We start from the raw sequence: 10377 nt of genomic DNA, 5'->3' as shown, positions 1-10377 counted from the left end.
ATAATAGAGAAAACATAGATCCAAGGTATTTAGGGTTGCATGTACACTTAGGAGTGTTAGAATGCTCATAACCCAACAGTGGTATCAGAGCCTAGGCTTGTTTTCTTGTTATACTTGCAAAAGTAGCTGAAAAAATCGAGTTGGATGCATATATTCGATTGTTTTGGATGGAATTGGACTAGGAACATTACCCTAAGATGTTTTTGGACTTATAAACTTGTTTTTGATGTGGTAATGTTCATGCTAATCCAATTTCTAAGATAATTGTCATAATTTCAAGATTTGTATTAGTTTGTATGTTCATGCTAATTTCTTGAAGATTGATGATTTGAATTATCTTGTTCATATGAGTTTATTAGATTAATAGAAAAGTTAATTGATTATGTGTTTTCAATCCATTTTAATCTAAGAGTTGATTCTAAAATGTGTTTTTGTAACTTGTCCTCAAGTTATATGAAAAGTCACATTTAAGTTTCATAAAACTCATAAAAAGTTGGCAATGGTTACAAAAATGAAGAGTCTTGTCCTCATTAAATGGTTTTATGACTCCATAACTTGTCCTCAAGTTATGGAGGTTCAAGAGTCACTTCATTAAATGATAAAATGTGTAACCTTAATTAGTTCCATAAGTTACAAAAATAAAGAAAAGTTACATTCTTTTATTAGTTTAAAGTCTTCCATAACTTGTCCTCAAGTTATGGAACTTGAAGAGTTTTTTTTTTTTTTTTTTTTTTATAATTATAACTACTTTAAACACATAAGTTATGGAATTAATTAGTTTTGAATATTTTCAAAACTTGCCCTCGAGTTTTGGAATTTGTAAAGTTTTCCCCATGAATACTTTAATTCCAAGTTAGCCCTTAGAATTTTAAAAGTTAAAATTCAACCCTTATACTTTATAGTATTATAAGTTAATAATAAATATATGTATAAGAGCAAGTCAGTCTTACCGTTAGTAGGCCTCATTCACGAAGCCGGTCTATAAGGGGGTATAAGGTTACTGCTTATAAAATGGCAGTTTAATGGGTGTCCACTCTCACCCACCGCTTCCTTGACTGGTGGAGGGTCGTTAGCCGAACGGGTAGGACAAGGACTATAATTCTCCCTTCATTAAAAGTATTAATGATAAATACTAAGTAACTAAGCTTTTTATAAATTCCCAATCTTAGTTACTTAGGAAAATGTGAATAAGGTGCTAATCCATGAAATTACACTTTGCACTTTGTTTAAACCGTTAGTGGAGCGTGTGTGGTTAACCGGCACACTAACCTGGATTTAACAAAGTAGGCAAAGGGTAACTTAATATTTATCATAGTATCGGTGGAGTTCGTGTGGTTAACCGGCACATCGATTGAGGGGTAAATATTAAGGGTACCAAGTATATTTGCATGGTTACTTCACACCTTGTTTTGTGATCCTCGGCATCCCAGTCACAAAACCTGAAGGGCACACTCGAGATTGAAACATGCCATTGAAAAGTTCAATGAATCTCAAAAGAATCTAGGAGTTTCAAAACCAATTAAAACCTAATAATACATTTCGTTTATCTTGGTGGAAATTGGTGAATCGTCATTCACCTACCTTCAAATATTTTATAGCTTGGATTACGGAATCCCTCTTCCAAGTTATAAAATAGTTTGTTGGGTCCTAGCCTTAACATATCATATTGGGTGTTATATTAAGGACTTAAATCAACTTTACGTGAATTTCTCCCATTGTTGATGTCTGGTTTAGACAACAATGATCTTCCCAAACCAAGCTTTCCTAATGAATATGACTTCCTGAGTTTGGCTCATGGAAGTCATACTTCTCTTCCTCCACCTCCTCCAATTATTCTCCCTAACCCACAAGTTCAAGGTCACTCAAGCCCTAATGGCAAGCAAGGTCTATGTGTGATCACATCTTAGAGATGAAGTCACATATTGACAAGCCGGGAGAGTTGGGTGTCAAAGTCTTGAGAAAGTTGGATGTTCAATCACTTTCTAAGTCACATAGTGAGTTCCTTTAGGACTACTATGAAACAGACTATGACATGAACCTTAATGATCATATCTATTTGCTTGGTGCTACTGAATCACGAATGATTTGGAGGACCAGTAAAGCAAATTTGATTAGAAGATCAACTTCCTAAACTTCTATGGACTTTGAAAATGGTAACATTGGATATCCAGAAAATCTTTCGCTTCCCAATGGAAAGGGATTGGCCATAGTCAACTCGGTTGACCAAATGGTAAAGAGAAAGGCAAGTCTGTGATAGTCCAGTACACCATTCCCAAAGAGTCCATATGTTTCTCTTTCCAAAGGAAGGGGCATTGATTGCGAAGCTGCCTATTTACCTGAAAGATCATAAGGTTGATCAATTCAAGAAGTTTGACTCTTCTTCAGGTAAAAGTCCATTATCTAACTCTGTTAAGTTCTATTCTGAGATCCTCATTACATGATGTGACTGGGTCACATGTTGATGTTTTAAGAATCAAAGAATAGAGAGAAATCTTAAAGGAAGTATATGCTGATTCTGATCGCGAAGGTGGATTTCGATTGCATCAGAATTTTGAGCAGTTGCTTAAGAAGTTATGATATATTGCTAAGGAATAGATAACAACAATTTTCTATGTGGATTGTAAGGATAAGTTTTTCCGTAAAGTTTTAAAATAAAATAAAATTGTTTAATTTTATTTATTTGAAGTATCCTTACAATGACATTCATGGAAAATTTTTGCTTATATGATTCCACTGACAGCAATATTGGAAAATGGATTTGATTCTTTCATTTGTGGTAGTGTCTAAATTTACCAAATCAGGAAAGTTCCTCATCACCCAAGTTTCAATTGGACCGAAACTTGGAATCATGCAAGTTGAATAGTATGATGAATGAGAACTTTCAAGCATTGGAAAATCAAGACTAATTACTTGTTCACATGGATGTGTGAGTCAAGTGAAGGACTAAAGGGATCGAGTACACATTCTTGTGCACTGGTCATGTCCACCATAAAGCTCGTTAAGACTATTCGTCATGATTTACTAAAGTTTAGTAAATATGGTTATACTTACAAGTTTAAGTATAATTCTGAAACATTGGAAAAGTCTCAATGTATGGCAGAACGAATGGGAAGAATCAAATTAGGCAGAAAGATAAAAGTTTCTCAAATCTGAAAAGATGGGAGAGTACTTTAGTATCATGTTTGTGATCATCTTAATGATTTAGAAATCATATCACAATTAGTCCTCTAAAGGTCATCTTAGTGCATTCTTATGACTAAGAAGAGGAGTCATGAATTGTTGAAATGGTTAGATCAGGAAGATGAGTCATACTTCGTTCCAAAACAATTCTTAGAGTCATACTCCAAGATTGTAACTTGAGTGACATATCTTAAAGAAAGGTTTAAAACACTTGTCAAATGTAAGAGTAAAAGTGTCCTACTCTTGTACATTTGAAATTGGTAAGTTGTGATGTTTTGGATAAAACAAAGACCAACTAAGGCCAATTGTGTGAAGTGTTTGTCTTGATAAAGAATCCGCACTATCTCTTGAATATTTGGCAAGATAGTCTTATATGTCAAGAGGATAGTGGGAGTCTTAAAGATCCTAAAAAGAATTTCAAGAACTAATCAAGAATAAAACCTGAGGTTCTTCACTAGCACACGACTTGAGCTTTATAACCTATTGTGTTGACATATTCTGTGCCCATTCCAGTTAAAGTTGGCTTTGCATAGGAGTTCTGAAAGTTCTCAATTGGTTGCATAGCAACTTGGAAGCAATGGCAGACCCTATACTGCCAGGTGGCAAGAAGTTAAGATTGCATAAGTTCAGTCCATATGAGTTTGGATTTGTCATTATCCTTGTCTTGTGACTATGGTTTTGACGATTCACATGGATAAGAACACATACACCATAAAATCTAAGGGTCATAAGGTTTCTCTCCGATTCATGAAAATGATGGTGAGGAAACACTTCCACCAAGTAGATTTGAAGCAGATGGTAAAAGGTCTAAGCAATTGAGACTATGATTACGACATCCCTTTTCATAGTTCTGAAATTGTTTAGACACACATGCTTGCTATCTAAGGAAAGGTGTATGATTTTGATAAAGTTTTATCAAAGCATCTCGTATCAGAAATCTGAACTTTGGTAAGAAAGTCAATAAAGTATTGATTTCTAGAAGTCCAGCTGATTTCTGAGTACATGTCAAAGCTAGTGGGAGCATAAGTGTTATGCTAATAATCATCATGTTAGTGGGAGCATGATAATTATTGTTAGTGTTGCAAGTTAGCAATGTTAATTATAGAAAACAAAAGTTTCAATTCGTGAGGCTGCAGAGTTTGAAAAAGTTGTTTTGCTATAATTAAGGGAGAGGATATACTTCATTTCAGTTCTAAAGGCTTAGATTGAGACCTTAATCATCCTTAGTCAAGAATATATATATGAATTTCATGTTCGATTGGTTCAACTTAAGGAAATTCTATATATTGCGTTCTCAAAATTCGATTATGATTACGGCATCCCTCTTCATAGTCAAATTTTGAAAACATGGCAAATAAAAATATTGTAGCAAAAGACTGGTCTAGAATCATGTCTTTATGTGAGACATCATGAATCGTGTACCATTTGCTTTGGGTACAGGATCGATTGCATGTGCTATAATATTTGTCATTTCTAAATTTTTCCAAATGCCCAGAGGCATTAAGAAGGGAAAAGGTCTAGAATTGGATATGACTAAAATGATTAAGCAATTGTCGAGGACAAATTGAGGTTTACCAAAGATTGGTTGCTCAGGGACAGTTGGAAGTATAGTGCTAATTTTGGAAGGACCATATTGACATATTCTGAAAAGAGGCATCTCTTATTCAGAAGTGATAGTCAAAATGAGAATATGGAGTTGTCTCCATAGGTGGAAGTTATCTATGTAAGATTAGAAAACTTAATGCAAGAAGCATGTCCAAAGCAATGTACTTTGAATATGAGACTTAGTTTCCATGGAGTTGATCTCCATTGGAATACCTTATAATGACTGTTGACAAGTCTTTGTGACTTTGTACATATTCATTACAGGAGGGTGAGTGCATATAAGTTTAAAATCTAAACAGATTTCGATAAATGATAGGAATTTGAAATTCTCACATTTTTCGATATGGATTTGGGAGTGTGAAATTAGAATCATTGAAATTTTGTTCAATTGGTTTATTTCACAAAGTAAGGATCATAGACAAAGATAGAGTGCATACTTGGTGTATGGCAAAGCTATTGTTTAAGAAAAACATAGTGTACATGCTTGGAGCATGGGACAACTAGTGTTTTTAATTCAAGTATAAAGTTGATAAAACCGAAAAATGAATAATGAGTAATCAGTATGGTGATAAATAAAAGTGTTTATTTATATTCATAGGGTTTGATACCATATTTGATTCATTTATTCTTGTGTTTCACTTTGCATGTTTTGACTTCCAGAATAACTAAGTCGCTCTTCCTGAATGATTAAGTTATTCAAACCATCCACAGTCGGTCATATGTTGGAAGTAGATATGAATCAAGACTGTTATGGGTTGGTTTGTAGAGGTCCAAGTTGGTGGACAAAGTGGTGCTACAACACTCATGAGTGCTCATAAGTTCTGAGTATTGGATTCAACCCGCGCTCATTTGAATCACTTCATGGATTTTATCACGAGTGATCATGAGACGATAATATCTTATATTCTTCAAACCTAGAGATATGAGTTGTTACTATGAGTTGGTTGTACATTGATTGCACGAAAACGCATTCGGTAACTCGATGTTATAAAACGTGCCTTTGTGTATGATTCAACAAGTAGTAGAACAAGCCATATGAGTCGAATTTTATCCATTCCTTTTACCTTCGGGATAAAAGCGATATCTGTGGGCCCCTCGATGATTTAAATATGATACATGTGAGTGCTTGGCCAAGCCATGACTGATTTGCTTTGTTCAATCAGTCAGTCATCATGAATCGGAAATCAGGAAACAACAAATGGACAGAGAGAATGATTGATAATCCATGTCTCAGTCCATATGATATCTAGAATGGAGGAATATATGATCCCTTATCTAATGGACAAGTCATTGACAAAGGTCAGAGTTCATCGACAAGGTCAGAGTTCGACAGAAGCTTTTGAGAGCTACGATTGCTGATCGGTTCCTGAAGTCATACACAATAATAGTTTTAGACTTATCCAAGTGGGAGACTGTTGGATTAATGTCTAAGTCCATAACTATAGTTGGTAAGACTTGACTCGACCCGGCATGGTCCATTTGGGTTGCATGGCATCATGCATTTGGATAGACTATAATGAGAGAAATAACACTTAAGGTTGGTTAATATATTATAAGTTCTAATATATTAATAAGGTTATTTAATTAGTATTGATCAAGAATTAATTTGGAATTAATTAAGTGATCAAAAGGAGACTAATTAAATATATGGGTTGATTGTGTAAATCATTCATTCTTATATATGTGGGCTTGTGATCCAAGATTCCTTATGTTGGACTAAGTCCATGGGGTGACCCATGGATACTCCATGGAGGTTAAAATCCATGGAGTATAAGGAATGGGTAAAGTTATGAGTTACATGATGTAACCCTAATAGCCACCATATAAAAGAATCCCATGGCTCAAGAAATCGTGTACTAATGTGTGAGTGTGAGGGCTAGACGATTTCAAGGAGTGTTCAAGTTTCTCTCAAGTTATTCCAAGTGTATTTGGTGTTGTGTGAACCATTTGAGGTGTCACACTTGGGGCACTAGGCACTCAAGCTTCATGAAGACATTCTACATCAAAGAGGTATGTATTCTATCTTGTTATATTTATTATTTTGTATGCTAGATTAGGATAATACCTTGGATGTTCATAATTGTATGTATAATAGAGAAAACATAGATCCAAGGTATTTAGGGTTGCATGTACACTTAGGAGTGTTAGAATGCTCATAACCCAACAAAAACCCATGTACACGAGCAGTCTCCAGTAACTTGAGTCAATAGGCCACCTGTAACTTGAGTCAATAGGCCACCTATCCAATCCACTTAAGCACCTCAAAAGGACCGAAATAGCATAGAGCTAGCTTCTCATTCCAACGACGGTTGACCGTACGCTGATGATATGGATTTAATTTTTGATGGACCAAGTCGCCAACCTCAAACGACAACTCCGGTCTATGCAAATCAACACTTGACTACATAAGTTGTTGATTTTGTAACAAATAACCACATAATTCCAGCAAGATACGGTCTCTCTTAGTCAAATATTGATCCACTTCAATAACCTCGGAACATACACTCCTATATTACAACATATACGGTGGATCTCGAACATACAATACACTAAAGGGGATGGTGTTGATTGACATATAAAATAAAGTATTGTACCAATACTCATCCCAAGACAACCATCTAGCCCACTTCTAAGGCGAGTCACATACATATCAATAACATCATAAATAAGTTTCCAAGTAGTAATTTACCACCTCCGTGTGACCATCAATCTACTGTTGGTTGGTAGTACTTTGCTTCAGAGTGGTACCATGTAAACAAAATAGCTCTTTACAAAGGCGACCTAAGCAAACCCTGTCACGATCTAAAACTACCGACTCCAGAATTCCATGTAATCGTACCACTTCACACAAGAAAGTCGCCATAATCGTAACCTTTGTGTAGAGATGAGACAGTGGGACCAATTGTGCATACTTACTTAATCAGTCTACCACTAAAAAATAAGGTATATCCATCCCATTGGGGAAACCCATCAATGAAATCCATCGTCACCTTGGTTCATACATTAATTGGTAACTCCAATGGTTTTAATAATACGCCTAGTGTTAGGGTAGAGTACTCGTGGCGAAGACACGATCTTTGCAACATCGGTTCGCATACCTACCCAATAGACTTCCCTCGTCATGTGCTGATAAGTTTTGTACAACCTGAAATGCTCGATAGTAAGATTGCCATAAAACTCCTTAAATAAGTAAGGAATCTAACATGATTCACGAGTCAAAAACAATCGACCACGATACATGGGTTGATCCTGATCATTTGTGTACCTGAGTGGTACTATAATCCCTTCCCATAGTTGTTTCTGAAGAGACTGAATTTCTGTATCCGCTTCCAAGTCCTTCTACAACTCCTCCCAACTGAATATCCACAAAGTTGTCAAAATCCCTAGTCGCGGTTCCTTCGAAAGCATATCGACAACACTATTTTCTCTTCATAGCTAGTCGATATTGTATATCGAAGGTGTACCTCAACAGCTTAGATAACCACTTATGATGATCTTCAGTAACCATGTATTGTTCCAGTAATTACTTGAGACTTCGTTGGTCGGTCTTTACTACAAAACACCGACCTTGCAGATACGGTCTCTATTTTGTATTGCCAAAATAATGGCCATTAATTCCTTCTTATAAACCAATTCATATGAGTCTGTGGACCCAAAACATGGTTGGAATATGCCAAGGGTTGATCCTTCTGCATCAAAACTGCCCCGAGACCATACCTAGATGCATGCATTTCCAAGAAGAACTCATTTGTGAAATCCACTAGGGCTAGAATCGGCACCAAGATCATTGCTAACTGTAGCTTCCAAAAGGTTGTGATGGTCGTCATTGTCAACAAAAAATTATCTTTTTTGAGTTGTTTCATCATGAGGCATGCAGTTTTTCCATAAACTTTCATAAATTTTTGGTAATAGTCAGTCAACTCCAAAAACACCTGAAGTTCGCATAAGGTTATGAGAACCGGTCACTTCAGTATCGTTGTGATCTTCGTTGGGTCTGCTGACATACTCTTCCCAGACATGATGTCCAAGATATTTAGTATTTTCATGTGCCAACGAACATTTTTTTTCTGTTGGCATACAATCGATTCTTCCTCTACACCTCCAAGATAGTCGCTAAATGTTCCTAGTGGTCAGTTACCGACTAGCACAAATCGCCTCAAAAACAGTTGTTAGATCTTGTTCATCAACGACCGAAAAATAACAGGTGCGTTAGTTAGCCCAAAGGGAATAACCATAAACTTATAATGTCCATTGTGTGTTTATAGATGCAGTTTAACAACATAATCGAGCATCATTTGGATTTGGTGGTAATTGGTCTTCAGGTCTAGTTTTTGAAAAGTTTGTAGCTCCATATAGCCCGTCAATAATCAAGATAGAAACTTATCGAGAACGATTGCTGTTGAATCATGAAAGTGACCCTCTTGAACTTTGCTACCGCAGCCACTTCAGCACCCGCAGTCAGTCTTTTCATCAGCAACCGCAACCGCAACCGGACTCTTGCTACCGCAGTCAACTTAGCTAGATTACTTCATTTGTCTTTACTGTAATACACTCTATTATCCAGTATGCCTTGCATGGCTACGTATAGAGATGTAATCTAGTGCACTTCTGAGTTTATATAAATAGAGACTTATTCTCTTGTATCCAACATGGATAACTTATGCTTCTATTCTAAATACATTTCTCTGAAGTTATCTTCTCTATTTCTCTATCTTTCTACTCTTCACTTCTTACTTGTTACTTGAACATAACTGATTATAACCTCTCTTCGGAGCAAGTCTTTGAGACTTAATCACCAAGTTTGATCTACCTTATTAACTCGGTTTGAATGCATTCCTTGTTATGAATCAACTTGTGTGTTTTCTTGATATAACAATTGTCGTCATTTCTATTTCTTTACATTTCCGCAACTAACTCTCTAACTATTTAACTCTAACTTATTAATATTATTGTTGAGCTTTCAGATCCTTTGAGATTAACTATTCCGCAATATACTTGTTCTAACGTTTTGTTCAAGTGTATCTCTAACTATTCCGCAATATACTTGCTTTTTGAAAACGGAACTCTGATTTTTCAAAAGGCTTTCTATACCACTTAAGCTCATCTCTCAAAAAAAACAACTTCAAAATGGATCAATCGTTATCTCTGAATATTTCCAACAGTGTTGGTGGTTCTAACCGAGCCCCAATACTGGTAGCAAATGAATATCATCACTGGTCACAAAGAATGGAAAGGTACTTGAGAAGACTTGGTAGAGATGTATGGCGATCCGTAGAAGAAGGACCACATGTCCCAGTACTTACACCTGTTCAAACCGACGACGCTACAACTAGATTAGGAGGAGGTCAACCAGTCATGAGCCGTCCCACCAAGGATGATCTCGATAAAATGGAAAATGATGCTGTTGCTTTTTATGAAATCTCCTGTGGAGTTGCTCCTGACAACTTCGATATTATCATAAATTGCGAATCAGCAAAAGAGATATGGGAAGTTCTCAAGAATTTGTACGAAGGCTCAGAACAAGCACAAGACAAGAAGCTTACTACCGCACTCAATGAGTTCAACAACTTCAAAGCTCATACTGGTGAAAGT

Source organism: Lactuca virosa, chromosome 6 (assembly GCF_052849685.1).
Source record: "Lactuca virosa cultivar CGN04683 chromosome 6, Lactuca_virosa_CGN04683_v6, whole genome shotgun sequence".
NCBI classification, from domain to species: Eukaryota; Viridiplantae; Streptophyta; class Magnoliopsida; order Asterales; family Asteraceae; genus Lactuca; species Lactuca virosa.
This window is presented reverse-complemented; position numbering follows the sequence as displayed.